At 43.8% G+C, this 26,478-nt stretch overlaps 1 protein-coding gene across 4 annotated transcripts in view; it reads right to left on the minus strand.

Annotated features, from left to right (window-relative positions):
• PKNOX2 (PBX/knotted 1 homeobox 2) overlaps nt 1-26,478 on the minus strand; it is a 440,472-nt gene that overhangs the window by 393,733 nt on the left and 20,261 nt on the right. Inside the window, exon 1 of one of the 4 annotated variants that reach the window (XM_081891020.1) lies at nt 16,098-16,262. The exons of the other annotated variants lie outside the window; for them this stretch is intronic. The gene's annotated coding sequence lies outside the window, so the exon portion shown is untranslated. Of the gene's footprint in view, nt 1-16,097; nt 16,263-26,478 lie in introns of those variants that run through there. 4 annotated transcript variants of the gene reach the window in all.

Genomic DNA, 26,478 nt, shown 5'->3' on the forward strand with positions numbered 1-26,478 from the left:
CATGCGTAAATAGGGATGGGGGGATTCAATTCAGTTTGCACCTACAAATTTGCCCTTTTTGAAACACTATGCAATCCAAAACCTAGCCATCCTTCAAATTTTCCACATCTCCAGCCAAGTAATGTGCATAAAAATGCATATACTATACTAGGGTAAAATCTACCTAAAAATGTGCATGTTGGTGAACAATAACATACCAAAATGCATTATATTAGGGGAAATTGCTTTGCAAAAAAATAATAATGTAGGCATTAGGCAAATTGCATACAATTTAGTGTTTATGACACTAAAAAGCTGAGAAATTTTAATGAGGATTTGTTTTTATTAAAAATTGTAAATTGCTACAGAAATGTGGAGGACTGGATTTATGATAGGGGAAATGAGGAACAGAGAGAAATGAAACCGTCAGTTCTGTTCATTCCCACTCATAATAATGGCTGACTGTGTTCAACGGGGAAGGTCGGCGGTTCGAATCCCAGCTATGGAGTGAGCTCCCGTTGCTTTGTCCCAGCTCCTGCCAACCAAGCAGTTCAAAAGCATGCCAGGGTTAAATAGGTACCACAGTGGCGAGAAGGTAAATGGCATTTCTGTGCACTCTGGTTTCTGTTACGGTGTTCCGTTGCACCAGAAGCGGTTTAGTCCTGCTGGACACAGGACCCGGAAAGCTGTCTGTGGACAAACACTGGCTCCCTCGGCCTGAAAGTGAGATGAGCGCCACAACCCCATAGTTGTCTTTGACTGGACTTAACCATCCAGGAGTCCTTTACCTTTTTTGCCTTTACTAGAAAGTGTATTTAGGCTGGCAGCCTTAATTCACAGAGAGAGCTAGAGAGAATACTATCTAGGAAACTGCCAGAACCCCATCTATGGTATTCAAAAGACAGTGGGCAGGATTGTCGGAAAAGACCTGCCAAGGAAATTAAAGAACTTATTTATGTATGCAACAACGGTGGCAAGAGTCTTGATAGCACAAGAATGGAAGAGTGAGGAAATCTCAACAAAAGAACAGTGGCAAGGGAAATTGATGGACTATGTGGAACTGGCGAAACTGACATACAAACTGCGAGACAAGGACAACTGTGGCTTTAAAGAATAGGAACTTTTTACAAATTACTTTAAAAAACCCACAAAATGAATTTGACTCCTTTGCAGATTTTGAATAAACATACACAAATTTATCATTGTTAACATAATAGATAGATAATGTAAGGATTTTTACAATTTTATAATATGCAGAGAATAATATGTGTTGAAAAACCAGAGAGAGGAGCTGAGGGAAGTCTGGGGGGCGTGGCGGGAGGGAGGGTTTTTCTTGGGGGGGAAGGGAAAAAATGGGGAGGGAATGAAGATGATATGTTTTTGATAATTTGTGATGTGGAAATTCTTAATAAAAACTATTTCAAAAACAAAAGACAGTGTAAAGTACTATTACTGCATTGGACTGGACTCCAAAGAGCAGTTCTTAGCAAGGGACGACAGCCACTGGCACAAGAGTCCATTCAGCACTGTAAAAGGCAGGCCCTGTAGCCAGGGGTGGTGCCCTTCATGTGTCATTTGACTACAATTTCCATCAGCCCCGGCCCCAGCCAGTGGTCAAGAAGGATGGGATCTGTAGTCCAGCCACATCTGGAAGGCACAACTTTGGCTCCCCCAATTCTATAGCACTCCTCATGACTCCGCTTGTTGAAGCAACCATGACCAACAAGAGGTTACCCACCCTATCACACAATAAATGGCCTTGTGGGCAGACATGGGTGTGGGATACGGAAGACACGCCGAGTTCAAATCCCTCTTGACGCTATTACTTGACACAGTCAAGCTGAATAAGCTTTTGGCGCCAGCCGGCGGATCGCTCCCTCAGGCCTCTCCATCCAGCCTCTCTTGAAAAAGGGCAACGAACTGTTCTCAAAACTTCATTCTGAACACAGACAAACAACAACACTGGGAATCTTCTCTGCCTGGAAGGCAGGCCAAGGGCAAGCCAAACTTGGGAAGAAAGTTTTATTTAATTTTCGACTGCAAAAATTAGCTTAGAATAAAAGAACTAAAAATGGTGAGTTGTTTCATCCCAGCATTCATCACAGAGGGAGGCTCCAGTTTAAATATAGAGCAGTCAGTGTTGAAAATTCTCTTTTTGACTTCCTCCCCTTTCCTAAAAGGAGAGAAAGTGGTCCCAGGACTTCCAGAATGCTGTATGCAGACGGAAAGTCAGAACACGTGTTTTGCATCTGAATGGTCTGAGGTTCAGTCCGTGTCACAGGCAGAACTGAGCTAGCCTGACCAGTGGTCTAATTCCCATGTTGCTGTTAGGTTGCTTGTACAATTAAAGATGTCAGCAGCCAGCTGTTCAACAACCTGTCATCTGAAAGACGCAACTAAACTGTACAGATGCAACACAAAAAGATAGCCAAGTGTCTGTTAAGGAGCAAAAAGATGTAATAAATGCCAATCACGTTTGTTACCCGGAGACAGTGAAGCACAGAGAGATTCCTAGAGTAAAATAAACACGTCAGGTTAATTAAATTAAGATTTACTCCCATCAGTTTTTCTTCCGTTCCCGATTCTCTTACCCATCCCATCATTAAACGACAGCTCAGATTCTTACATGGAAAAATAACCCAACAATACAGTTTTATTAAGTCTTGCTCTCCCCCTTGTCAAACGACTTGGATTTATCGCGCCTTCGCTTATTTCCAAATAGCTTTTGCATTCACTTTGCACTAAACATTTGCCAGAAGTACCCTTTTCGCCTCACAAACACATTTCAAAAGTGCATTTGAAATGCTATTTTTAAAAACGTTTCTAAATGCCCCAGCAAACAAAATGCCTTTCAAGACCAGCCCACGAACGAAGCTCACGAACGGGGGAAACTGCTCAGCTGACAAAACACGCCACTTAATTTTTTATGCTGCTAAATTAATTGCTGCAGTTAGAGATGCTGGATCTGTCACTAAGATATAAGGAAACCAATTTCTCCACAAATGCATTAAAAGACCTTTCTGGGGCACTTTTCTGCACAAATGAAATCTCACTGGCAAGAAGATGTAACAAAACAAATGGGGGCGGTGGGGGAGAAGTCGATAAAATGCAAGTGGTTAATATGTTGTACCATCAGGTTCCCCCTCCCCATCCCTGCTTTTTCCTTGTCTGCAGAAGAATAAATGGGGGTTGCTAATGAAATACAACCAACTTTTTTAATGTAATATGCCAGTGGTAGGGAACATGAGGGCCAAGGGCCAAATATGGCTATCTAGGCCTCTTCTATCAGGCCCTTGAGGGCCACACCCCTCTCTAGGCCACATCTCTCACTGGCTTTGTGCGACACACGCCTTTGTTGTTGTTGTTTAGTTGTTTAGTCGTGTCCGACTCTTCGTGACCCCATGGACCAGAACACGCCAGGCACTCCTGTCTTCCACTGCCTCCCACAGTTTGGTCAAACTCATGCCGGTAGCTTCGAGAACACTGTCCAACCATCTCGTCCTCTGTCGTCCCCTTCTCCTTGTGCTCTCCATCTTTCCCAACATCAGGGTCTTTTCCAGGGAGTCTTCTCTTCTCATGAGGTGGCCAAAGTATTGGAGCCTCAACTTCACGATCTGTCCTTCCAGTGAGCACTCACGGCTGATTTCCTTAAGAATGGAGAAGTTTGATCTTCTTGCAGTCCATGGGACTCTCAAGAGTCTCCTCAGCACCATAATTCAAAAACATCAATTCTTTGGCGATCAACCTTCTTTATGGTCCAGCTCTTACTTCCATACATCACTACTGGGAAAACCATAGCTTTAACTATACGGACCTTTGTCGGCAAGGTGATGTCTCTGCTTTTTAAGATGCTGTCTAGGTTTGTCATCGCTTTTCTCCCAAGAAGCAGGCATCTTTTAATTTTGTGCCTGCTGTCACCATCTGCAGTGATCACGCTTTTACCTGGTTGGAATGGATCCTTGATCTATGATAATACCTCTGGTTTGCCTGGATGGAAAATAGGGTGTGGGATCCACTTTTGCCATACCCACCATTGGCACATGTCCCTCAGAAGGTTGCTTACATGGAAATATGGCCCTTATGTGGGAAACTGTTCCCTGATCTAGATGAATGGCACAGCAAAACTGGAGGGGACAGGGCTATATCTCAAGTAGGGATGTTGGAGAATTATGAGAAAAGCAGAAAAAGGAGTAGAAATGGCCAACGTACGTGCATTCAATCCAGCAAATGCAAGCACTATTTCCCTTATTGTTGCATTAAATTGGCAAACCATTATCTCCTTCACCCCATCCCATGTAGCATTGCGCTTCCTTTCCACTGAAACGAATAGGGTGGAATAATGCAGTGACAGTGTAATTTATGTAATTCATATAATAAAATGCATAAGTTACGTCACAGCAGACAGCAAGATGGATAATGCCATTTCTGGCGGAAGACGAACTGCAGTGGAACAGAAACAATGCCACGTGTGACAAACACAGGCCAGAATGGAAAACGATCCCAAGAGTAGGGTTGCAATAAAAAAGACCCCAAAATTGTTGAGCCACAATTTTTCAATTGACTTGTCTTTTGCCTTCCCCGGATGTCAATTCCGCCTTTGAAATCCCAGTAATGTCAGAGGCAATCCAAACGCATGGCAGCCTTACCCAAGAGATGTACAATTCTTGTGAAATGGATGAGAAATGGACCTAGGCAGGGCTGGATAGGAAAAATAAGAAGCATACATGAGGAGGTCAAGGAGTTCCCTGTGAAGAGGGATTGCTTGTTAAGCCACTCTGGGAATTGCAGCTTTGTGAGGGGATTAGGGACTTTCTAATAACTTTCAGCACCTGTAACAAACTAGATTTCCCTAAGATGTACAAATTGGAATCTGATGTATTTTGGAAATGTGAAGAAGCAGAAGGAACATTCTTCCATATGTGGTGGGCATGCACAATAGTTGAAGCGTAATGGTAAATGATATATAACAAGATATTTTTAAAAACAACAACAAGAGGATCAAATATAAAAAGATGAATGGAAAAACTTTGTGGAGTATTTGGAAAATAATTGTAAAAATGTGAAATTAAGGTAAATTCAACAGTATAATATAAACTAAAGGAACAATAAAGGGAAAGGAGAACTTATATGGATATATAAGAATATGCAGGAATGATGGGAAAATCAAAGGAACCAGGGAAGGTGAAGAAGGGAAGTCGTAAATGATTGTTTTATTATAAAGTAATATATGAATGAGGGAATTGTTGAATTCAGTGTGCATGTGGTGTTGGAAATTTTAATAATGAAAAAATATTTTTTAAAACTTTTTTTAAAAAACTAGATTCCTCAGGATTCTTTGGGGGAAGCCATAATCGTTTAAAATGGCACAATACTGCCATGGTGTAGCTGAGGCCTTAATCTCAGAAGCACGGAGAGATCCTACAAGCTGTGATGGCCGTGTTCTGCCTCTATGGTCGGAGGCAGTGATGCCATACCCTCCAACATTCCTCAGATGAAAATAGGGCCACATTGTGATCTTTGACCCCCCCCCCTCTGCCCCTCGCTGCTTCCATTTTGGCCTGTTTATTGTATTTTCGATTTAATAATAATAATAATGCACAAAAAGTTGCATTTATATTCATTTTGTACTCATGTTCCCACAAAATACTCATTTCTGTATGCGTTGCACAATTTGGAGAAGGGTCCCGATCTGCATGTAAGCCTAGGACTGCAGATGGGGTCTGTTCACTCTGAAACATACACTGAGCAAAATTCTCCTCCATTCCAACTTAGAACTATGCAAATGTTAAACAATAATCCTCTCCTCCCAGCAACAATTTCTGCACAGTCCCTGTTAACCAGAAAGCAACATCCAAGTGGGGAAACAAATTAACAGCTTGAAACAATTAATATATATATATAAACTTCTCCACAAAAAGATACAAAGCGACTTCACAGAGTTTTATATGCCGCATAAATTAGGACACGATGTTTTTCATTTATACAAACCGAGGTGCTTGCTTTCCCCTTTTTTCCAGATTTATTGCTTTGGAGCATTAAAATGTCTAAAACAGTTTACATACACCATCACAGTGGGAATTTGCTTGGGGATAAGGAAGCTTGTAATTGCAATTCTAAAACTAGCCCTGTAAGCTTGGAGTAGTGTTTAAAAACATTTTAAGGGCTTTATAAAGCTATAAAGTGCCTTGCAACAAACCTAAAAGTAATATATCTTTTAAAAGAAAAGGGAAAAGGAAACTAATCTCCCAACAAACTGCGGACATGGGATCACACACCACTGATTATTACAATGCAAGGTTCTCGTAAATGGCACAGTGGAAATGAAATATAATTTTTGAGAGGGATTAAGGAAATTATCTCCAAAATAAGGAGAGAAGAAATGAATTCTGGCAGGAGAGAGAAGGAATGACTTCTGGCTTGCTGGGTGGTTCCTAATACTATTTCTCAGAAGCTTAAGGGGACTATGGCCTGCCGTACAGAGACATTCTAGCTCACTTTCTATTTAGGAGCATGCCAAGGTATCACACATCACACTTTGCAGGGGCCTCGTTATACGGAACACATAGAAAGCTCCTCCACATAGGAAACAGCAGGCAAATTGTCACATGTGATTATCATTATTATTACATTTCTATCCCACCCTTCCTCCCAAAGGAGCCCAGGAAGGGTGGGTGGGCAAACGACAAAGGATAATAAAATAAAAACATCGGAAAAACAAGTCCAATACAGATGGAGACTAGGAAAGACTTTGACTTAAAGAAAAAAGATAGTTGGAAAAGGAAGGTCTTCAATGGGTGACACAAAAAGACAGCAGAGATAGCACAAGTATGATGTTCAAGGGGAGGGGATAGTTAAAGCTGTGGTTTTCCCAGTAGTGATGTATGGAAGTGAGAGCTGGACCATAAAGAAGGCTGGTGGCCGAAGAATTGATGCTTTTGAATTATGGTATTGGAGGAGACTCCTGAGAGTCCCATGGACTGCAAGAAGATCAAACCTTTCTTTCTTAAGGAAATCAGCCCGAGTGCTCACTGGAAGGACAGATCGTGAAGCTGAGGCTCCAATACTTTGGCCACCTCATGAGAAGAGAAGACTCCCTGGAAAAGACCCTGATGTTGGGAAAGATGGAGGGCACAAGGAGAAGGCGACAACAGAGGACGAGATGGTTGGACAGTGTTCTCGAAGCTACCAGCATGAGTTTGACCAAACTGCAGGAGGCAGTGAAAGACAGGAGTGCCTGGCGTGTTCTGGTCCATGGGGTCACGAAGAGCTGGACACGACTAAACGACTAAACAACAACAGTATTCAAGGGGAGGGAATCCCACAAGATAGGGGCATTATAGACCTGATGCCTGCCCCTGAGAGGAAAGGGACTTCTTGATCAGATGGTATCTGCAGGAGGCCCTTGCTTGCAGAGTGCAGTGATGGGTTGAGTATATAAAGGGTGAGATTGTCTTTCAGGTATATCCTGGTCCAAGCTGTGATGGGTGTGAGACTACACCCCTTTTGTTTCATGTAGACCACAGCTCCACCACAGGGGACAAGTTTCCAGGAACCAGCATTTCTCGGCATTGTGTCCACACGGGCTCTTTTCAGTGCCAGACCTTATAAAGGTAAAAGGTAAAGGTACCTCTGACCATTAGATCCAGTCATGGACAACTCTGGGGTTGCGGCGCTCATCTTGCTCTATAGGCTGAGGGAGCCGGCGTTTGTCCACAGAAAGCTTCCAGGTCATGTGGCCAGCATGACCAAGCCGCTTCTGGCGAACCAGAGCAGCGCACAGAAATGCCGTTTACCTTCCCGCCGGAGCGGTCCCTATTTATCTACTTGCACTTTGACGTGCTTTCGAATTGCTAGGTGGGCAGGAGCTATGGCCGAGCAACGGGAGCTCACCCTGTCGCAGGGATTCGAACCAACAACCTTCCGGTCAGCAAGCCCTAGGCTCAGTGGTTTAGACCACAGCACCACCTGCATCCCCGCCAGAATTTATGCTATCCATAAAATACTCTTCTAAATACTGTTGAGGAAATAGAAGGCAAATTGTCACATATGGTGGCCTCACAAATAGCTTTTTTTGCTTTGTGTGTACCATACCCGCCAACATTTCTCTGATGAAAATAGGGATGTCCTATTCAACAACAACAATAACAATAACAATTTTATTATTTATACCCTGCCCATCTGACTGGGTTGCCCCAGCCATTCTGGGTAGTTTTCAACATATATAAAAACATAATAAAACATTGAACTTAATTTTTTAAAAAAAGACTTCCCTACACAGGGCTGCCTTCAGGTGTCTTCTAAAGGTTGTATACTTATCTCCTTGGCTCAGGGGTTGCAAAACCAACAATTCTCTGAGGAAAAAGGGGATGCACTAAGGAAAAGTGGGACATTCTGGGATCAAATCAGAAACCAGGACGGCTTCTGTAAATCCAGGACTGTCCCTGAAAAATAGGGACACTTGGAGGGTCTGGTATACTCTATGTATATGGAGAATAATCATGGGTCAGCATGTGCCTTGTGTGTTAATGGCCAGAGCATCAACCCTGATGTCTCATAAGAGCCCTGTTGTATTAGACCAAAGGTCCATCAAGTCCAACAATCTGTTCTCACAGTGACCAACTAGATGACTATGGGACTAAGCAGAACATCAGCAACCTTCTTCCCACAATTTCTCTAGTTAAAAAGAATTCTCAATAAAGCAAGGCTGGGGAAGGGAGATCTGCCCACGACACGAGACAGCATCAAATATCATTTCATACCTGCTGTTGCACACAAGCGCGATGCTAGAATAAAAAAAGAAATTCCTAATTCCATCCCTCTCCCCAAACAACTCACCAATTTTCCTGACAGCGGGTAGATTATCTAGAAAGACTTAAGCTCTAAATCATTTTCTCAATCCTCAAATTCTAAATTCTGCAGCCACCTCCCATGTTAATACTTTAACAGGAAATAATTATGGGCCAGTTTCCTGAATTCACTTGATGTGATTTTAATGGCCAGAAAAAAAAAACAACCCCAACCTATTTTGGAGACGGATTCTCTCGAAGCTGATTGCATCTACGACAAAACACAAACCGGCTTATTTGTAAAGAGTGGTCTAAAGCAATTCAGGACTTTTCATACATTGGTGATATAAATATATTATTTGGGGTGGGGAGGGGGGAGATTGGACAATTACCAGTTTTTCAAATTGGATTTAACAACTCCTGCTCCCACTCCTCTCTCTTTACAGTACAAAGCACCACATTGTAACAGAGAGAAACAGAGAGAACAGAGGCTCGGCTGGCTGAGGGGGGGAAATGTGTTTTTACTTACTTGTGTTTTCATAGGTTTTGCAACACCTTATTAAAGTTGAAAGCTACATGTATAAAATTACTGGTGGCACTTGCCTAATCCACTGAAGTTGTATTTCATTACAGTGCCTCCTGTACCAAAAAAACTTTTTTTATTTAAAAAATCTAGTATTATTTGCCATGGCCTTTCCGCACATTGGATTTCCCCAATTTCTGCATTCCAAGAAAATACCCATCCACCACATATGCATGCTTCTGTACCTTTTCGCCAACTGCTGACAGTAAATTACAATAAAATAAACTTCTCAGCAGACCAGCTGTCGTTAAGAGAGGTTTGAAGGAGAGAGAGATTTCCCTTTAGAGCTACCTCCCCCTCCATGTTTTAATGAATCTGGTGGCCATAAGATGGGCATTTGGGGTTCTTAGAGGGCGATATTACCAGCAAGAGATTCTACAGTGGTACCTTGGTTCTCAAACAACTTGGTACTCAAACGCCAAAAACCTGGAAGTAAGTGTTCTGGTTTTCAAACGTTTTTCGGAAGATCCGGTGCGGCGGTCGGCTATTGTTTCTGGGGCGCCTGCACCAATCAGAAGCTGTGCCTTGGTTTTCGAACATTTCGGAAGTCAAACGGACATCCAGAACAGATTAAGTTCTGGAAGCTTTTGTTTTTGCTGTTTATTTTGTGTTTTTGTTTTTGAGGCTTTTTCGGTTAATTTGTTTTGCGACTGCGTGGAACCCAGTTCAGCTACTGATTGAGTGAGTGAGTGATTGATTGATTGATTGTGTGACTGCAGAAATGGATAAAAGTCCCCCATCCAAACAATGACTATCATCAGTTCAGGTAAAAAAAATAATTAATTTTAATTTTTATCATCTACATTACTGTTTTGTTTATTTTATAGTACAGTCATACCTCGGGTTGAAGTAGCTTCAGGATGAATATTTTTGGGTTGCGCTCCGCGGAGACCCAGAAGTAACGGAGCGCGTTACTTCCGGGTTTCGCTACTCGTGCATGTGCAGACACTCAAAATGACGTCACACACATGCGCGGAAGCGGCAAAACGCGACCCACGCATTCGCATCTTACATTTACTTCAGGATACAAATAGGGCTCCAGAACGCATCCTGTTCGTATCCAGAGGTACCACTGTACAGTACATTGTTTATTGCTTTCATTTTATGGATCAATGGTCTCCTTAGATAGTAAAATTCATGTTAAACTGCTGTTTTAGGGGTTGCTTTTAAAAGTCTGGAACAGATTAATCCATTTTGCATTACTTTCTATGGGAAAGCATGCCTTGGTTTTGGAACGCTTTGGTTTTGGAACGGACTTCCGGAACGGATTAAGTTTGAGAACCAAGGTACCACCGTATTGTGATATCGCTGTCAGAACAATAAACTGTGTTCAAGAGACAGAGAGGGCACGCTGTCACAGCGACTTCAAATCTCACACCGAATGCAATGGTGTATCTGTAGGAGCCTTCGATTCAAAGCTCCTCCTCTCTCACAGAATGTCAGGGTTGTGGGGGCTGTGGAGGTCATCCAGGGGAGCCCCCAAATCATGACAGGATCTATGATGCATGCAGCTACAGGGGTTGCTAACCTGCATGAACTAGAGGCACATTTAGCTGTTTGAGGGAGTGCTGGGGGCGTCAGTCATAAAATGGCTGCCACAGGTACATACCTTCCAACATTTATCTGATGAAAATAGGGGCATCCCGTTTCATAATGATAATTTTGCTATTTATACCCCACACATCTCACTGAGTTGCCCTAGCCCAGGCATCCTCAAACATGGCCCTCCAGATGTTTTGAGACTACAATTCCCACCATCCCTGACCACTGGTCCTGCTAGCTAGGGATCATGGGAGTTGTAGGCCAAAAACATCTGAAGGGCCGAGGTTGAGGAAGCCTGGGCTATCCTCTCTGGGCAGCTTCCAACATAATAAAACATTTTTTAAAAACTTCCCTATACAGGATTGCCTTCATTCAGATGGCTCTCGGGTTGGATAACTCCATACCCTCCAGTGAAAATAGGGACATTCTACCATACCCTCCAACATTTCTCCAAAGAAAATAGGGGTGTCCTAAGGAAAAACAGGACATTCTGGGATCAAATCAGAAACCAGAACGGCTTCTCTAAATCAGGGGCGTCCCTGGAAAATAGGGATACTTAGAGAGTCTGTAGGCAGGGGCAGGGCACTGCTGAATTTCTGTCTAGAAAATAAGACAGAAGCAGAAAGCATGCATTAAAGGAGAGAGGAAAACAACTGCCTTTTAAAACCCTAATTTTAATTTTTTCAGTTTGTATTCTGTTTTAGCCAATTCACATTTAGCTGCTGTGCCGTTCCTTACTTGGTTCAGTAACTGCACAGTTGTGTGCATGTTTGGTGTCTGGAAAGACAACAGCATCTCACAGGCACCCAAGCTTGCAAAAAGGTACAGACATTTTACAGGCCATAAAAGTGGTCCTGTGAACCAGTGACATCTCCTGGCTTGTAGCATTTTAAGAGACCACTGTCTGTATATCTTAAGACAAGCAGGGCCACAGTCCACTCAGAGTTAAGACCTTCAATTTCCCATTGACTTCACTGGGGAAACAGAAGCACACACAATCGTTCCTGCTGAAATCTGCAGGACTTTAGTGTGCTTCATGTTGGCTAGATGTCCCCCCATGGCCAAATAATCTATCAAATGATTAGAAGCCGACTTTGCTCTAGCAAAACCTTTCCTTCATCAAATCTTGAGCACAAAGGGGGTTGTTTACGATGCTTCAAGTAGTCCTAATAGCAGCCTAAAATAAAGATACATATTTGGAATCAATCTATTTAGCTTAAATCTTTTAAGCTTTAAAACAGATTATCTAGGAGAGACAATAGCCCAAGACATCCCACAGACTCAGAGCCAATTTACAGTACATTGTCCAATTAAGGTATTATTGCTGCAAGTAATATCCATAGAAACATAATGCAGGAATGTGTTAGGTATATGAATTGCTTCCCTGCTGGCCTGTTCGCTCTAAAATCAAATCCAGAAGCCTGCAAAGCACAGACTGGTTGAGGATTCAATTCGGGCTTTTACTCTATTTGCACATTACATTGCCATTGGTATTCACTCACAGAGGTCATATACACAAGCGGTCCCATGGCCAAAAACTGGAGGGGGAAGCCTTTTTCAGCTCAAGGACCACTTCCCCATGAGCAGGCTTCCAGAGCCCCACATAGCAATGATGGGCAGGACCAAATGTAAAACGTGGGAATAACAATGGATGAGCCTCTAACCCAGGGGTCAGCAAGGTTTCCCTCACCTGGACTGGTTCATTCCAGCAGAGATGCCTCCGTGGGCCTGGTTGTGAGCGTGCGCAGCCGCAATTTCCAGTGTCTGTGCCTGAGCAGACATGCTTTCCGGTGTCTTGTGTCTGCGCAGATGCGATTTTCTGCATCTGAGCATGCGCAGATGCGATTTCCAGCACCATGGAAGTGAGTGTGATGTTAACATATGTGAGTGCTGGAGGTGAAATAGTTAAACAGGTTACCCAATCAGAACCCAGGGGGTGGAGTCAGAGGGACTATAAAACCAACTCTGGGAGGGGCGAAGGGAGGAGTTCGTAGGGAGTTGGGTGGTTGGTTGGAGTGGGAGTGAATTGGGATAGAGTTTGTGGGAAGGTTGAGTTAGTGTAGAGAAATAAGCAGAGTCAGGAACAGCTAAGGGCTGGGAAGACAAGTAAACATCTGAGAGGTGGTTTAGTGAGTGAGAGCAGGTAGCGGAAGTTATAGGTCTGGATAGGCAACCCATGATTGTAATGGACTGATACCGTTTATGAAACCACACTCTTGTTAAACTGCAATAAATAAACAGAAGTTTATGTTCCAATTTAACCCTGACTGGACTCAGTATTGTACCAGGTAGGGCCTGGGTGGTGGCAGCAAGAAGTAAAGTGGTGGCACAGGGATCAATAGACGGTGAAACATCCGGGGACCCTGTGTGATCGCCACAGTGAGTCCCCACGCCATGCTGTGCCAGTTTAGCGCAATGCGCAGGGACTTGCTGAGCAGGCGGCTTGGTTTGGGGGCAGCTCATGGGCTGGTAAAACGACCCCCGTGAGCCACTTATGGCCGATGGGCCTTAGGTTGCCTATCCCTGCTCTAACCTCTGTAGATTACCTTCCAGCCATGCAAAAGTCATTAGGCCCCACCATGAGGGACGGTGGGGAAATTCAATTCAGGACGCATTTAAAGCCAAATCTATACAAATATGTACTTTTCGAAACAATATGTGAACCGGGACAACTATCCTTTGAAATTTGCACTTTCATATTTTGCAATGCAGATCTCCACCCAGTGTTTATGAAGTGACATACATTAGGGGGAAATGTGCATGAAAGTGAAGATGGTGGAAATAACATGCAAAAATGCGTTATATATTGGGAAATTGCTTGCAAAAATGTGCACATTTTAGTAAAAACTGCATACGGTGGTACCTTGGGTTAAGAACTTAATTTGTTCTGAAGGTCCATTCTTAACCTGAAACTGTTCCTAACCTGTGGTACCTCTTTAGCTAATGGGGCCTCCTGCTGCTGCCGCACGATTTCTGTTCTCATTCTGAAGCAAAGTTCTTAACCCAAGATACTATTTCTGGGTTGGCGTAGTCTGTAACCTGAAGGGTCTGTAACCCGAAGTACCACTGTATAAGCATGTATCTGTTAGCAGAAGTTCGCAGTAATAGGCTGATGCCTTTTCATGAGGGTTTGTTAAAAGAAATAGAATAAAATCGTGAATTGCTGCAAAATGTGGAGAACAGAATTTAAGATTTGAAAAATGAGAAAATTTGAGTTGGACATTTTATTTAAACAGAGGTCACAGGACAACCCTCTCCCCCCCTCCAAAGAAACAATCTGCGGGAGAGGGAGGCCCTTTGCCCCTTCCATGGTCCCAATCCAGATTTCCCTCCTAGCTACTGTTAGCTGTGAGAAGGTCACTCCCATTTGTTGTCTACAATAGCAGTTTCCCTTGCAAATAGCAACTAAGATACTAAGGGGCACATTATGGATGGGAGCAAAGGGTTAAATATTCCTCTCTCAATCTGGATCGGGGTGCGTGGCATGGCAATTTACAACTGCAGGGAAAGTATTAATTTGCACAATGAATACTTTTGCAAATACTATCATGCCTATCTGCACATGAATTGTACATCACTGCGCATGGAGTGGCACAACGAGGGAGAAGTGCAGGGGAACACAGCTCCAAACTTTTCCTGCCAGAGTGCCAGGTTAAGCAGCATTGAGGCTTTCACATTTCCTTGTGGCAGGTTAGTACAGAGGAAATAACACAGAGAAAATAACCAAGTGGATGACATCGCAGCCATAGGTGCCGACTCCATGGGGCCTGAGGGGGCCCGAGCCCCCTCAAAAATTCGTTTGGGGGGGCTCTGCCCCCCCAATAATTTAAGAAAATTATTAGTTATATTATGCTTTGTAAAATCACAAAATTATGTTGGTATTTTTTATTTTCCTTGTTTGACGATAGTTACCTTTTAAAATACATTCAGTAATGAGTTAAAACAAAGCCACTCCCGATCTAGAGAGGGGGTGGGGTTGCGGGCTCTCGACCCATCAACAATCTCGTGGGGCTGGCGTCAGCCCCGCGAGAAGCGGGGATTCCCCCTAGCTCATTAATATTCACCGCCCACGGCGGCAGCCAATCGGCTGCCGCAAAGGGCGGGCCCTCACAGGTTCACTTAAGGTTGGGGCAGCCCGGGGCTCGCCCCTTTCGTTCCCCAGCAGCAGCGGTTTGGAGGTCTTGGGCCCCCCCAATATTTTTTATAAGTCAGTATGGGCCCCCGCCCCCCCAATATTTTTTATAAGTCGGCGCCCCTGATCGCAGCTGTCTTTCCCTTTAACGGGGCTCCAACTTCATGCTTCCAGTTAAACAGAAAATACTTCTTTGCAAGAAAGCTAAAGGTTGCGTTTTAGCTGAATCAAGATCTTCTATGTGCTTTACAAGTTGATTCCATGCAGGCAAACATAAGCACCACTAAGTTCAAGGGAGCCTACATGCTCGTCCTCACAAAATGGGTATTGTGGTAAGTTGCATTGCTCTTTGGCAATGTGTGCGCACACAAACACATACATACATACATACATACATACATACACACACAGAGAGAGAGAGCAGCGAGTACGCCGGCTCCCTCAGCCAATAAAGCGAGATGAGCGCCGCAACCCCAGAGTTGTCTGTGACTGGACATAATGGTCAGGGGGCCCTTTACCTTTAACAACTCTAAGGACCCTTAAGAAACTACCATCCCCAGAATACTTTGCAAAATGCCATGGTCAATTAAAGTGGCATGATACTGCTTTACATGTAGAGTGCAGATAGGGCCTAACAATCTCAATCTGGCAAATTGTGGTTTGTCACAGGGATGGGGGACCTGTGGCCCTCAATATGATTCCCACTCCCATCAGCTCCCCAGACAGCATGTCCAATGGCCAGAGTTGAGAGGAGTTGTGTGTCCAGAAACAACTGAAGTGTCACCTGCTCCCGAACCCTAAATTAGCATTTACTGTACAAGTGACTGGTTTCCCACCTCGCTCAAAAATAAGAGGCACAAATGAAAAGAGCGGAAAACCTGAAATGCCTGAATGACATTCTTGCAAGCATACCGCTCAGCCCAAGAGAGCCACGCATTAAACGGATTCTCCTGCTCCATGACAACAAGCTCTAGTCATCAAGTGTTGAAAAGGATGATCTCCCGAGTGAGTATAAAAATAGAAAACGTCAGGGATCAGCAGGGGGTCAACGTTCTACAGGGGGGAAAGGACCGACCTGGCTATATAATCACCATCTTTCATGTCCTGGAGCAGAATAATTCAATCTGAGCTCTCATCCTGCGGTCTGATTTCCTTGTACAGAAAAGTTGCCGTCATCAGCAAACTATTCATAATGCTGTATTAGGAGCGCATTATGCAGCAGCAGGAATGCAATAGGTAGCGCACGTCGCTTATAACATCTGTGGTTAAAGTGGACAAAACACAATGAAAGCAGAAGGGAATAGAATTAGAGGCCTCAATTGTGTAATAGCTACTTAAATTCTGAAGGCTGTTTTTTTTTTAATGCCTACCTGGAAATCACACACAATAACCCTTTAGCCCCAGATCTGCAACATTCAAGGACCCTCTTGCGTTTCCTAGATCCTGAGGACATGGACTCTAATCTGGATCAGTGGCGTAGCGTGGGGGGTGCAGGGGGGCCGGCCGCACCGGGCGCAACATCTGGGGGGGCACGCTCGCACTTGCAGCTCTCTGCCCCGACTAAAATCCACGGGTTAGGGGGCGCAAATTACTTGCCTTGCCCCAGGTGCTGACAACCCACGCTACGCCACTGATCTGGATTGTATGGTATTTCCGCCATACACATCAGATTTCAGAAAACTTTAGAGAATATGTACAAAGTGTAACAGAAAGGATTAACTCTCTGTCCAGCTGACTGTCCGCAGAGGGAAGGGGCAGATTGGTTTGAGTATTGAATCTTGTAGCAGTGAGTTCCATAAATTAAATTAAGGGTTGTACCAATGTTAGATCTACACAGAGCAGACGCATTGGAATGAATAGGCATGAGTAGCTTAGGTGCATTAGTGCTAATGGGTCTACTCTGAATAGGACAAACATTGGCTACAACTCTGTTGTCAAAAAAGAAGCACTCTCTCTCTCTTGGGCTGCCAAGTTTGAGTATTATTTTACTTATTTCATTTAGGATAGCTATAAATACAGTTATATTTATAATATGGTTATATAAATATAGTTATATTTATAACATACACATAAACATCATATCACAAACCATAATATAAAACACAACATTAAAAGGGAATTTTAACAGCTCCTTAAAACACTCTTTCAAACATTGCTTCTGAGAAGTCAACATCCTGTTCTCAAACTACAAAAACCTAGATAACCAAAAACATCTTCGATGTCTGAAGGCCAACAATGAGGCCAACAGAAATATCTCTAGGGGGAGAGAAGAACATACTGGATCCAGCCAATGGCCCGTCTAGTCCTGTATCCTATTCTCACAGTGGTTAACCAGGTGCCCGTTCCATAGTAGAACTATGCCACACAAGAATCTCCCAAGCTTCTTCTGCACTCCAGTGCAGCTGTACCAAAGATATCATTCCACAGTTGGGAGCTGACCATGGAGAAAGCTATTACACACACACATCTCGATGGCAGCTATGAACGGAAACAGCCGATCGATCTTAAGATCAAGTTTGCCAATTGTGGAGAAGGAGGCAAAATAATCTTGCCTGTACTTTTTCCAGACCATGCACTGATGTTCACATTCAGGTGACACTGCTCTTGAAACTTGGCAGTATTGAAGATCTTCTTGACTAGGGGCGTAAGATCTGTGGCCCTCCAGATATTGTGGGACTACAACTCCAATCATTCTTGAACATGGGCTATGCTTCTTGGAGCTGATGGAAACTGCAGTCCAACAAAGTCTGGAGGGTGTTAGCCACCCCTGTTGTAGACCATTACACTATGGTATGGTTTACAGCGGCCATGCAGAAAGAACGCAAACTCAGCTTCTTCTGCACTCCAGTGCAGCAGTACCAAACACATGAATCTTCTCCTGGCAGGGGAAGGGAATAAACTGGGTTAAGGTCTCATTTAAAGATGAACCTACCTAATTCTCACTTCCCACAACAGTAGGCGAACCAAAACAAAAACCATCCTTCGAATTCTTCTCTGAATTTTGTAACACTGCACTCCAGGCAGGTAAAGTGTGCAAAGATGCCTATATTAAGGGTATATTGTGCATAAAATGTCATAGGATAGTGGAAATGGCATTCAGAACTGCATTGTATTCAGATAAATCGCTTGCAAACATTCAGATTAAAATGTTGATGCAGTTTTCACGAGGACTTCATTTTTGAAACAAAACAAAATCCCAAATGGATGCTAGAGAAGTAAACTTTAAGACTACAAAAATGAGGAATTTGGAGAAATCAAAACTGACAGAATTTCCCATCCCAACAAATATCTCTGTGATATGGAATGCAGTGGTACCTCGGGTTACAGACGCTTCAGGTTACGGACTCCGCTAACCCAGAAATAGTACCTCGGGTTAAGAACTTTGCTTCAGGATGAGAACAGAAATCGTGTGGCGGAGGTGCAGCGGAAGCGGGAGGCCCCATTAGCTAACGTGGTACCTCAGGTTAAGAACAGTTTCAGGTTAAGAACGGACCTCCAGAATGAATTACAATAAGTTCTTAACCCGAGGTACCACTGTATTCAAATCTGGTAATGCCTACCCTCCCCCTTTCCAATCACCCCTGGTGTTTAAGCCTAACACTGAGGAATTCATGTTGCAAAAGGCAATCGCTATGGACTAGAAACTTCCTCTTAAACATGAAGATTCATATTTCCCTGTATCTACGCATCATAATAACTATACAGTGGTACCTCGGGTTAAGTACTTAATTCGTTCCAGAGGTCCATTCTTAACCTGAAACTGTTCTTAACCTGAGGTACCCCTTTAGCTAATGGGGCCTCCTGCTGCCACCAGAGCACAATTTCTGTTCTCATCCTGAAGCAAGGTTCTTAACCTGAGGTAATATTTCTGGGTTAGCGGAGTCTGTAACCTGAAGCGTATGTAAGCTGAGGTACCACTGTACAGATTTTGCAGCATTCCTTTATCTGTAAGGACAGTGAGTTCTGTCATGAGGCAAGCAGCGCTGAAAAACAAAGACATCAGAAAATTATCCCCATATTCTCAAGTACATTTAGTATAGAGGCAGCAACAGCAACTGGCATCTCTCATGGAATTGTAATTGACAAATAAGGCTCACCCATGGGGATATCCGTCTAAGCTGACTTAAATGTTTGCTGACATTTTCAAGAGAGAATTCTGCTGCTTCAGACAGACAAAGACAGAGACACAGAGAGAGAGAGAGAGAGAGAGAGAGAGCGCAGCTACATTCCTAAGATTTACAAATTCCTCTTTAAAGGAAACATCCCCAAAATGTAAATAAAAGGGAAAGAACAACATTCTCAGCTCTCCTGAACTGGAAAGTCTGGAGAAATCAGAAGGTGCCAAACAGACTTGCACATTAGCAGTGAGCATATTCTCTCCTGCAAAAAGTAATTCGAATATAAAAAGGGGTTTTAGCAAGTCAATGAAGTCATCTGCTGCTGTCAGCTAAGAAGGGGTTTAAGACATTCGGAAAAACCCAGGGAAATTTTTTAAATCAACAAGAGGAACAAAGACAATCGAGTTAAAGGATAAAGTTCAGTGGATTCCGAATAAAAATTTCAAGGAAAGTTAGGTACAGTAAATGTTGGTCCATAACTTGTTCACAATTGAGAAAAACAGTGAAATGTTTTTCTTGTTTGTTCTGTTGTTTAGTAACATTCTTTTTTTAAAAAGTGAAAATTTTAAAAGAATCTCTAAGTGGACAAAACATAGAAATGATCCTTCGGTTGTAGGTTACATGAGATTTGAATGTTACCTTGGAACAGCTGGTGTTGAAAATGCCACTCCATGGAAAATAACTTTATCCAGTATTTAATTGAGGAAATAGATATTAAATGGGTTTTTTGGGGGGGGGGGCAGCACATTATTAAAGGAATAAATGCCTTGCTTGTAGGCCATCAGAAGTACTACTCAGCAAACCACAAGGTTTCCGTCACAATGACAGTAATTTGTCAATGAAGGAGACTACACCAAAGGCATGCAACTATCCATTCCATACATTTGAAGCATGTGGCTTCCCCCAAAGAATCCTGGTAGCTGTAGTTTGTTAAGGATCCTGGGAACTGGAGCGCTATGAAAGCTAAACTACAATTCCCAGGATTCTTTAAGGAAAGCCATGTGCTTTAAGCGTATGATATAGTTGTAACGTTTATCTACGTTTGGCAAGCCCAATGCTGTCATGGTAAAACATGGCAGCTACATTAATTTGGTGCTCAATGTGCCTGGATGCTATCATAAACTTTGAGCAGCAGTAGCCAGACCTGAAACCCAGTAAAACCTAATGCCTTTTGGTTGTACATGACTTCCTGAGGGAGAGGGGGCCCATTTGGAATGGGCTGAGGGAATATGGACAACATGGAATGCTATGGCCCCAAATCCAACTTTGATACCATTCCTAAATATCATTTTTAGAGTTGTGCATACAATTTCAGTTCTAACACTCCCTGCAATTTGACGCTATGCATTTTATTGTGACAAAAAGGGGAGGAAAAATGCATATACCAGGGCAGGGTTTCAAAAGAGAAAAAAAACAGGGACCTTCACTTTCAGTAGCACACCCAAGAGGCATTAACTAAGCGTACAGAAGACACAAGAGTCTAATTTCATTGCTTCCAGTGGTTCAGTCTGTTAGTCTTTTAGCCACATTCCATCCTGTCCAGATCGCTGCTGGATCCTCAAAAGGCCTAGGGCACAAATCTGCATAAAAATTGCATGTGCCAATTTAGGCAGCCTTTCAGAGAGAAAGCTTCCCTCACAGCTAGGGCTGGGGAACCTTTTCCTGCCAAAGGGCTGCATCTCCTTCTTCACAAGTTCCTATGGGCTACAGGCCAGTGGCGGATGGGGCTAGACCATGGGCAGGCGAACTAAGGCCCGGGGGCCGGATGCGGCCCAATCGCCTTCTCAATCCGGCCCGCAGACGGTCCGGGAATCAGCGTGTTTTTACATGAGTAGAAAGTGTGCTTTTATTTAAAATGCATCTCTGGGTTATTTGTGGGGCATAGGAATTCGTTCATTTTTCCGCCACAGAATATAGCCTGGCCCCCCCCCCACAAGGTCTGAGGGACAGTGGACTGTCCCCCTGCTGAAAAAGTTTGCTGACCCCTGAGCTAGACGAAAGAATGAGAGGAGCAACAGATATCATTTTTACCGTCGTACAGCCCGCCATTTTTCTGCACACACCCTTCTCTATCTGCCATCCAAGCGGGCAAGCAGTGCTGTAAGAGTTCAGAGGCTTGTTCCAACCAAAAAAACACACTCAAGGAGCGTCCAAAGCTGGTAAGAAATGTGACCTAGGGAACAGTTCCAAGGACCATGTAGAAGGGGATAATTAAGAGGCCAGGTCAGAAGTCTCCCATCTCTGCTGAAAGCAAAAGTAAACAAGAGGCAGGAGACCCTGGGATGAGTGCAGACGACTTTCAACTTGGATCCTCTAGCCCAGTGGCCCTCCAGCTGTTTGGGGACTACAACTCCCATCATCCCTAGCTAACAGGACCAGTGGTTAGGGATGATGGGAAGTGTAGTCCCAACAGCTGGAGGGCCAAGTTTGGCCATCACTGCTCTAGCCGCTCGCTGGGACCACAGATGATTTCTAGCACCCCTCCGCATCCACCACCACTCCCACTACCAAAACATGTACCACGTCATTTTGAATGTCTGCCACCTTTTCCAACAGAAGTGCAAATTAGCGATCCCTATATAGATGTGCGCATGCAGACACAGAGAGATATGCCTATATTTAAACTGGCAGCCGAACGCGATTCTCCCATGTATGGAACGCACCTGCTTCTGGGGTAGAGACAGAAGCAGCGTTGGATCTGCAAGAGACATTCTTTCCGCTAGGCAGGTTCCATGCTGGAAACCAGACACAGAAAAAGAAAAGAAAATTTCAGAGGCTGCGGGACAATTAAAAGCGGTGAAAGCACAAACCACCAAGGTGGGACTGGTAGACAAACGAGGTCTGAGGAAAATACCTGGGAAAGTGAAAATAGTCAAAGACAAGAATGGAATTTCATGTGAAATGATATGGGAGGACCTGACTGATGAAGATGGGAAATGATTTGGGAGGCTTTGACTGGGTTAGAGAAGAAACAAGAAGGAAGGGCAAAGGGTTTAAGATGCTACCCTATGTGGTGGCAATGTAAAATTGCCAAAAAGGCCTGGGGAAAGACATATAAAGATTTGAAGAAAATGTGGGAACTGATTGTTGTTTTAAAAAATAGAAGTTATGATAAAGGTAAAGGTACCCCTGCCTGTACGGGCCAGTCTTGCCAGACTCTAGGGTTGTGCGCTCATCTCACTCTATAAGCCGGGAGCCAGCGCTGTCCACAGACACTTCCGGGTCACGTGGCCAGCGTGACAAGCTGCATCTGGCGAGCCAGCGTGGCACACGGAACGCCGTTTACCTTCCCACTATAAAGCGGTCCCTATTTATCTACTTGCACCCGGGGGTGCTTTCGAACTGCTAGGTTGGCAGGTGCTGGGACCGAGCGACGGGAGCGCACCCTGCCGCAGGGATTCGAACCGCAGACCTTTCAATCAGCAAGTCCTAGGCGCTGAGGCTTTTACCCACAGCGCCATCCGCGTCCCAGAAGTTATGATACTGAGATGTAATTGATGGATTGCTTGAACGAAAGACTCTGTTTTGATATGCAAGACTGGATGCCAGGCCAAGACCAGCCAGTCCTCATGGAAGGAAAAAGCCTCAGCCAAAGAAGATAAAGAAGAAGATTGGCAAAATAAATTACTGAACTATGCAGGACATATTATTACAAAAAAAGGACAATTGCTCGATGCATATTTCTGAAGATTTGTGTACAGACTTTTACATTAGTATAACTTCTAAAAGTCACTTGTAATAAGATGGAGAAGGTTTTTAAATTGGATTGTTATGTATATAAGGTTTTATGGATGTGCATAAACAAGTATATTATAATAGAACCAAGAGGGGGAGTGGAAGGAAGTCGACCAAAAACATTATGGTTTAATCTGTTGATGATATTTTTCCTTTTTTCTGTTGTTTTGATATTTTGGGAAATTCAATAAATTGTTATCAAAAAAGAAAAAGAAAAGAAAAAAAGACCCAGGAAGGAAATGGTTAGTGCAATGGAAACAGTTAAACACTGCTTGAAGAAAGGGGCAGAAAGCCATTAGAAGTGACCATGGACAGCCTTGACACAGTGGTACCTTGGTTGTTGAACTAAATTAATACAGGGAGTCCGTTCGACTCCTGAAACAGTTCGAAAACCAAGGTGAGGCTTCTGATTGGCTGCAGGAGCTTCCTGCACTCAATCGGTAGCCATGCCGGATGTTTGGCTTCCAAAAAATGTTCACAAACTGGAACACTGACTTCCGGGTTTGCGGCGTTCAAGAGCCGATTTGTTCGGGAGCCAAGCCATTTGACTACCAGGGTACCACTGTGTTCAGTTATGTCCTAGAAGGGCGACACTTTGAACAGCACAGAGCAGGGGAGCCAGAAGGGATGGAAGGATGGAAAGAGGGCAGTTATTTATTCTAGATGGTCTTCTGTGTGGCTGGCATGTGGCAGGTCTCCTGTTGAATCAGAGTGAAGGTTGCCATCTGCTGGATCCCTAGAGCCATTTCCAACTAGCCCACTGACTTTCCATTCCAGGCACTTCCATTTCCAAACCAGCCTGGGATTTACCGGATAAAGGAATGCAGAATGTGCCCACGCCATTACCTCTCCTTCCAGCACAACAGTGTTCAACCTCGGAAAAGAGGGGTCCCTTATTTCTATACACCTTCGTAATCAGATTCCCATGGAGCTCTGGGACCAAAGAGTCTCTGGGACTTTCTATGGTTTCCAGTTTCCAAAGGGGACCCAGGAAGTTACCCCAACTTTGCAGAACCTCTTTCTCTTTATGCAGTTCATTGTGTCTAAGGAACCACTCTCCAACTTGGAGGGTCTGGCTGAAACACACACACAAGAATGAAGACGTTTGGTCTGCATTATTTCCATATGAGCAGCCTCAGACCCTCAGCCTTGGGCAGCCAAGAGGATATATATTTTCAGGACCCACCCTAGTCCTGTGACAGTAATTTGCTTTAAATTGTTTTTAATATTGAATTTTAAATTCCTGTAACCCACCCTGGAATCTTATGGTGAAAGGTGGACAAGAAATCCAATCAATAATACTTCATGCTATTGTCTTTATTTCCAAGCAAGATCAGTGTGAGGGCAATTCTATATAAGGCGGCGAAGAGCCTAAATCTGCTTCTTTATCTTTTAAAATATGCTAACACAGAAAACCAGTTCTGGGTAATGCTCTTTCAAAAACAGTTTTCCATTTTTCAGATACCAGCAACCTAAACATAGGTGACCAACCAGCAGCCAGGGAGCGGAATGTGGCCCCCAACCTCATTTTGCTTAGCCCCCAACACCACACAAAGCTTTTGTCCATGGAGGCTAAGCACATGGCTCTTTCCTTTTCCATATTATCTTCACAACAACCCAGAGAGGGAGGCAAGGCTGAGAGATGGTGACCGGCCCAGGGTCACTCAATGAGCTTCTTGGCTGAGTAGGATTTCGAACCCTGATTTCCCAGATCCTAGCCTAACACTGTAAGAACTAAACCACACTGGCTGTTCTTCTCTGTGTGCATATGGCATAGAACACTAACATCAGACAGAAATTGCGTTGTTGCTGTCCTAGGACTACATCGTAATCATCCATTTGCTCAGACCACGATCTGTGATCCTCCAGACATTGTTGGACACCAACTGCCATTGGCCCCAGCCAGCAGGGCCAGCTGTCAGGGTTAATGGAAGCAACATCTTGAGGACCACAGATTCTACATTGTTGACTCAGATGATTAGAGGACTTTCCTCAATGACTTCTTATGCATGTTTCCAGCCCAATTCACTGACTCTTACACTTTTCACAAGGGATGTTTCACACAACATTCTCATCTCCATGATTAAAAGAACTACCGTATTTTTTGCTCTATAAGACTCACTTTTTCCCTCCTAAAAAGTAAGGGGAAATGTGTGTGCGTCTTATGGAGCGAATGCAGGCTGTGCAGCTATCCCAGAAGCCAGAACAGCAAGAGGGATCGCTGCTTTCGCTGTGCAGCGATCCCTCTTGTTGTTCTGCCTTCTGAGATTCAGAATATTTTTTTTCTTGTTTCCCTCCTCCAAAAACTAGGTGCGTCTTATGGTCTGGTGCGTCTTATAGAGTGAAAAATACGGTATTTGGGTACACACCTGGCAAAGGTTTCTCCCAAATTCACAGATTACACAGGGTTTGAAAAACATGCATTCTGCAAGTATGCAGAACCAAGCAAATCCTGAACACAATGTGGACCACTCCTCCTGCCAGACCAGCCCAACTATAGCATCCTCCTAGAGCCAAACTACAGGGTCTTCACAGTGCTCTCTACCCTTGGCCAACGTTTGCAATGTCATTTAATTAACGCAGATGGAGCCCAGGGAGAAAAGAAATCCCGATAACACTTTATTGAGCAAAACTGAACAAAACCAGCGTATAATAAGAAAGCAACAGGTGATTATGTCTTTCCTAAGTCTGGCTTTGCACATAGCAGGGAGACATTCAAACAAACATACAGAGGAAAACTCCCCTCAAACAGTCAATCACAACACGAGTTAACTCTGCAAAGATCATGCTATGCAACACCTCCACCTCTTATTTTACCAGCTGAATGATCCCTGCTGTTGTACTTCCAGAACTATGAGCAAAATGGACAAACAGAACAAGAATCTTCGTTCTCCTGTACTTCCTAACCAGCCATTCCCTCTGTTCACATACAAGTTATACTTCAGCAGAAAATCTTGGCAGCGTTCCTCAGATAGGCAGCCTCCAACCTGCTACATGCATTGGCAAGAGTGCAAGGAAAATAAGCGAACGGGGCCCAATCGCTTGCTGGATGCGGGCGAAGATTAAAGAGATGACATTTTTTCGAGCACATAGCAGTATCCTTTCCCCGCTGACATTTAATATGACCAGCTTTGAGAGCTGGGCCCAACTTTCCGTTGTATGAGTAATAACAGAAGACAGCTGCTGTCTCCTCCTGCACATGATAGTCCTGGAGCCGAGGCTTCTTGCAATAGATCACATTTTGATTTGAGCCGCGTCGCCTCCTGACATCTGCACTGCAACAGACCATTATTCTGCAGCTATTGGGAAATTCCACAGCAGCAGCAGATGGAGAGAAAAAACAACAACCATACGCTTTGCAGGCTCCGGCGCATCACTCCTTGAAACTCTGCCCATCACACTTTAACATTAAATATTTAATCCAACGAGATGTCCGGTTCTTAATGTTAATCCATTTCTTCCACCTTGCCATAGTCAAAAATTCAGCTTGCTGCATAAGTCATGGTCTTAGCACTTACGGAAGGGTAAAAAGGATGCTTTTACTGGCTGAGGAGGAAGTTTGCTGTCTTACATGCAGAAGTAGCTTCTGGCAGCTATCATATC

Source organism: Podarcis melisellensis (assembly GCF_964234715.1).
Source record: "Podarcis melisellensis genome assembly, chromosome: 15".
In the NCBI taxonomy this organism is placed as follows: Eukaryota; Metazoa; Chordata; class Lepidosauria; order Squamata; family Lacertidae; genus Podarcis; species Podarcis melisellensis.